The 6,000-nt window shown below is 44.6% G+C and overlaps 1 long non-coding RNA gene across 1 annotated transcript in view; it reads right to left on the reverse strand.

The window, feature by feature from the left end:
• Positions 1–5,793, reverse strand: part of LOC139159906 (uncharacterized) — an 84,856-nt gene extending 79,063 nt beyond the window's left edge. The window contains exon 1 of the long non-coding RNA XR_011557863.1: positions 5,354–5,793. This is a non-coding gene — a long non-coding RNA (uncharacterized lncRNA). The remainder of the gene's footprint in view (positions 1–5,353) is intronic.
• Positions 5,794–6,000: the final 207 nt, after the last annotated feature.

Consider the following 6,000-nt stretch of genomic DNA (forward strand, 5'->3'; position numbering starts at 1 on the left):
AGCAGTTGGAAGTTGAAGACCACAGAGTATTGGACTTATGAGCAGGGAGAACTATTGAACTTACTACCCTTATTTACAATAGAATATAATAGATTTTTTATTGGCCAAATGTGATTGGACACCCAAGGAGCATTTGCAGTCTTGGTGCAAATGCTCTCAGTGTACATGAAAGAAAATATATGCTCTCGCCCTTTCTTCTCTTACTTAGCTGTTTTATTTCTCTCCCTTCTTCATTTCTGGCTTTTTGCTCTTCTCTCTTCTCTTTTTCTTTCTACTCCTCTTTTTTCTTTTTCCCTGCTCTTACTTTTTATTTCCCTTTTTCTCCCCTAGGTAAATATGTATACTATTTTAGAATTTCATACTTTAAAACTGCATGAATTTATACCAATGTCTAAATAGACCTTTTGTTTTTTTTATTCCCGTCCCCCATTTATTTGTAATAAAGATTATATATTTTTAAAAGAAAATACTGTATATGTTTGTCAAGAGTCATAAGGTACAACACTTAGTGATAATTTGGGTACAAATAAGCAATCAAATCATGTTAGGAACCAGTCAATATAATTTGTAAGGATACAAGCAACAAAGTTACAGTCATACAGTTATTTGTGGGAGGAGATGGGTGATAAGAATGATGAGAGTGCAGACTTAGTAAATAGTTTGGCAGTGTTGAGGGAATTATTTGTTTAGCATAGTGATGGCGTTCGGGGGGAAAAACTGTTCAAGTGGGCACTTAAGTGGATTGTACTATCAGGTTCAGTCTAAAGCTGCCCATGCTGCCAAGGAATTATAGGAGCCAAAGTCAGCCCATCTGGAGAAAACAAGTTGGATAAAGCTGGTTTAAACTACCCTACCATGTTGATTTGAAGCTTAGGTCCTAAGATATGTCCTTTGAATGTAACCATGTATAGTTCAGAAATAAGACCCACTGACATTGCTCATCAATGTGACTTTCCTTGATCAGGTACCCTTCAAATGTTTTGAACTACAGATAATCCTTGACATATGAAGAGCCCTGGTGGCACAGTGGTTAAAGTGCAACATTGCAGGCAAACTCTACCCAAAGCAAGAGTTAGATCCTATGGGGTTCAAGGTTGAATCAACCTTCTATTTTTCCGAGGTTGGTAAAATAAGGATCCAGACTGTTTGGGACGATATGCAAAAAATGCTTATACTGTACTATAAACTGCCTAAAGAGTGCTTTAAAGTGCTATGGAGCAGTATATAACTCATGACTGGTCTCTTAGCCACTGTTCAAAGGCATGACAGGCCTGCCTGGGGGTAGGTTCATTCCTTTAATGGAGGATGAGACAACCTGAAGCCTCTCACAAATTTTGGAGTTCAACACTCATTACCACCATGGCCAACAGCAAGGATCTTGGGGAGCTGCAATTAAAAGGCCTAGTAAGTGTTCACTATGTTTGCTCTACATCTTCTGCCAATGCCCTTCCTATTCATTTGTACTCATAGAGTGATGTTGGATTTAGGAATGGTGTTAGCAATATGGGGAAAAATGCTTAAATGGCTTGCAGAGATTACTTAAATGCTATGTTTATTATTCAGAACTTCCATGCTACTTGAATAGAAATTGAATCTTATCCAAACAAGTGTTGGAGGAAGTTTATAAATGGAGTTGAGAGATGAGGGCAGAGTTGCAAACAGCCAGGAATCTCTCCCTAAATCAAGCATGCTAGAAGACATGACTAAGAAGTGCTTCCCAAAACTTGGATAAATGATCCAAAAGTGGGTAAAAGTGTTTTTTTATTTGGGCAATGACACATGAACCCATGACTCAGCATCCATCACAACAGGAACATTTAAATTGCCCTAAAGATTACTGTGTATATATTAAGATGCATTTGACAATCTTCCAAATTATTAAAATGAACATCAATTAAATGATCAATAATTTGCAGAATTGACATAAAGATAATTCGGTGATATTGTTTTTATAGTACAGGTGGTCCTCAAGTTACGACCATTCTTTCAGCAAATTACAATAGTTCTCAAAAGAAGTGGATTACTGTGGATCCTCAAAATTTGGTAAGGCAGTTTAGGATAATGAAGAAAAAACTTTGGGAAGTACTGAAGATAGACTTCAGTGACTTAGGGCAATGTTTCCCAACCTTGGCAACTTGAAGATATCATTTGCTGGCTGGGGAATTCTGGGAGTTGAAGTCCAAATATCTTCATGTTGCCAAGGTTGGGAAACACTGACTTGGGGAATAGAGCAGTCTATCTTTTTGTCTCAGTCTGATGCATTTAAAAAATTTGACAACCACTTTAAATAAAGCTAGGCTCCTAATATCTTTCTTACACATATATAAAAAGGGGGGGGGGCTACTGAATAAAGGAAAAAGTTTGGAAAGTACAGTGGAACCCCGACATAAGAGCTGCTCTACTTAAGAGCAACTCGAGATAAGAGCTGGGAGGGGAGAGATATTTTTGTTCTACTTACAAGCCCAAATTCGAGATACAAGCGCCAAGGAGCTGTCTCCTGAAGCCAAACGCTAACTTCCGCGTTCGGCTTCAGGAGACAGCTGCGAAGCGGCGCGCGTGTTTTAAAAGGTTGCAGCCGGCCTGGGGGGCTCGGGGGGGGGGTGCTTGCAGCTTTCTTTCTTGCTCTTTTTCTTTCTCTCTTTTACCTTCCCTTCCTCTATTTCTTCTTTTCTTTCTCCTTCCCACCTTCTTCCCTCCCTCCCTCCCTTCACTCATTCCTCTCTTACTCTCCCCTTTCATAAGTTTCCTTGCTTCCTTCCTCTGTTCCTGTCCCTTCCCTCTTTCCTTCCTTCCTTCCCACCCTCCGTCCATTCATTCACCCATTCCTCTCTTGATCGCTTAAAGCCGGTCCCTGGTGCAAAAAGGGTTGGGGACCTCTGTCCTACAGGATTGGGTGGCAGAGAAGTTGAACATATGTAAATTTAAAAGTTTAAGAAAGTTTACAAGTTAAGTGAAAGAAACTTCATTATTCATTTATATGTACATGTACATTTCTTCATTAAAAACATGTCTTTCTGCATAATTTAGACTAACTTTGTGAGTTTTTTGAGGGCTGGAACCAATTAAAATTATTTACATTAATTCCTATGGGGAAAAGTCGTTCGAGATAAGAGCTGCTCGACTTAAGAGCCCAGGTCCGGAACGAATTAAACTCGTATTGCTGTAAGGGCTTCAGTGACTAAATTTTTGCCTCAGCCCAATGCATTTTCTTACTTGACAGCCACTTCAGATAAAATCAGACTCATAACATCCCTGTTAATAAAAACCCCACTGAATTCAGGGGAATTTTCTCCCAAATGACCGATGGTGGCAGGGATAAGAAATCCAGCCTTTCTAGATCAGGAGATACTATTGGCCATGCTGACTGGGAGTGGCGTTGATCAACCTGTGAAGGCCAGGGCAGGGAAGTTTCCATTTCTGGAAGATAGGTTGGCGATCCAACCGCCAACAGGTACACACACACACATACACAAACACACATTCAGGGGCTTCTTTGGAAAACCAGGCGCCCTGAGGCCTTTTTCTTTCCTTTTCTCTTCCCGCCTGACGCCCCTTTTTAAAGCAGAAAGCAACCCCGACACAAAAGGCGCAGACAGGATCGGGCGACGGGACTGGACTCACTCGAATTCTGTGCAAAAGAAGGGAGACGCGCTGCCCTCCAGCCTGCCGGTGCCGGATCCTTCCCGGCAAGTTTTCCGAACAGCTTTTCCCCCGCAGCCGAAGGCTTGACGGATGGGCCCCTCCCGCGCTAGGTTGCTTCGAAACATTACAAAAGAGCGCGAGGTAAAGGTTGGCGGTGCGGGGCTCGCGGGCGAGGCTCTCGGCGGTATAAATCATTCACGTTGTTTAAGGTACATTGATCCGTCTAATGGCTCGTAATAGACGCCTAATTACCGCGAGGAGGGAACCGCTGCAGAGGAGGAGGGCTGCGGAGCCGAGGGGAGACTTCACCTGAAGCGTCCAAATGACATCGCCACATAAGGGGAGAGGAAAGGTCGCCCCGCGGGGCCCAAACCATATAACCCGGCCGCGGCGTCGGCCTGAGTGATGCTGCGGGAAAGCATAACGCAACAGTCGAAGCCCAGCCCGCCGAAGCTGCCCGGATAGCAAGGCTTGACCTTCCCCGTTGAAATTTTGCCTACTCTTTTCCCCAAATTAAAGGGTTCCCCGACTCGCCTTCCTCCCCCTCCCCAACTCTCTTGAGTCTTAAGTTTAGAGGAAGTCAAAAAAAAAGTGATAAAGGATAATGTGCAGTTCACGGTTGAAATGAAATGCGGGATCCGCTATGCAGTGAGATCAGATAGTATGACATAGTGATAGTGGGTAGAGTATCTTGCTTGGCACTGAATAATCCGGAGGGATCCTTGGTGCTCTTGGATTTGGTTGCTTTCTTGCAGAAGTTTCATTACCCAAAACGGGTAATAGGATCAGAGTTGATGATGTCATGTAGTTTGGGTGATAAAACATCTGCAGCAAAACAGCCAAGCTCAGCAAGCAGCAAGGATCCATCCTGATTCAGTGCCAAGCCAGATACTCAACCCACTATGCCATACTATCTGATCTCACTGCATGGTGGCGCCAACACTCCTCCATTTGTCCACAGAGGAAAGGAAGAGCCAGAGGCCTCAGTGGAACAGGCAGCGGCTTCCTTGGAGCCCCAAACCTTTCAGGTTCCCTGTTTGATTGAAACCCAAAGGACCGGATTCAATTCAAATTGGAGTTCAACCATTCACATCCAGCTGTTTGTTAAAATCATGTTTTCTTAGGGAAGGCCATTTTGAGATGGTTTTTCTTCTTTCTTCCTCCTCCTTCTCTTTAATTACAATTCTCTGAGAGATGGTGTGTTTTTCTTTTCCCTTCTTTCTTCTCTCCCCCACCCCAAACCATTGTAGGAAAGGCTTTTAATCATGAGTTCCTTTTGGGAAAAGCCCACCAGAAAACCTAGGCCAAGAAAGCAGAGTCCACCCACTTCTCAGCTGCAGGTTCTTATTTGTAAAAAAAATCTCACTGTCCTGTGAAGTAGGCATAGGAGTTGAGTACTAGTAATTCTATTCTAAAGAATTCTTATCTTATTCTAATGGTGAGCAACAGCTTTCAGCCGATATAATTAAAAGTAGAAATGGAAAATCCTCCTATTTCCAACCTTGGACATAATCTTCCTCAGCTTGGTGCCCTTCATATGTATTAAAACTCCATTCTCTGCAGCCAGAGTGATCAATGGCCTGGCGTTGGGCTTGGCTATAATGGGCAGCGGCTGAAAAGACTCCTTACTACATGGGAAAAAAGGGGCCATATTAGGGAAGTCACAAACTAGGCATCGTTAGCAAAGGGCCTCCAGAATTTGCTGACTTACGTTTCCCCGCCTTCCTCCTTCGAGGCCCGGATGAAGGGGCTGCTGGGAGTTGGAGGGAAGGCCGCAAGTTGCTTGTTGAGGGGGCCATCTTGATGTCCAGCCTACGGGCGGCTTTGGCAGGAGCGGTGGAGTTAATAGGCTCCAACGGCGGCTGCCTGCGGGGAAAGTAACCGGGACCCTCAGCCAAGAAGGATTGTGTCCTCGGGAAGCCCCGGCCTGCCCTGCCCTGCTCCGCTCTCCGCGCTTTCTATGCCGGGCAAAGAAAGAGCGCCTCCAACTTGTGGCCTGCTGGAAGTTTCCGGAAACTCTGTTCCAACCTATACAGCGACGAGGTGTTTCTCCCCGCGCAGTAAACAAGCTTCTTAAAGACGTTTTGTTGAATAATCTCTCGTAATTGTAGTAATTAAAATCATCATCCAGTCACCTTCGTTTGACACAACAGAGCCTTCCCTTGTTAATTGTTCACGTGTCTTCGGCAGACGAGGGGGAGGAGGAGGTGGCGCAGCCAGGCCCCTTTCCAAGCCCAGGCGGGGGATCCATTAGTGAAAAGAGGGCCCTGGGAAGCCCGAGGCGTTTCCAAACATGGCCCGCCATTTGGCCCAAGCGGCACCCCACAGCTCGTCCACACCCAGCCGGCGTAGTGGACG

This window comes from Erythrolamprus reginae, chromosome 1 (genome assembly GCF_031021105.1).
Source record: "Erythrolamprus reginae isolate rEryReg1 chromosome 1, rEryReg1.hap1, whole genome shotgun sequence".
NCBI classification, from domain to species: Eukaryota; Metazoa; Chordata; class Lepidosauria; order Squamata; family Dipsadidae; genus Erythrolamprus; species Erythrolamprus reginae.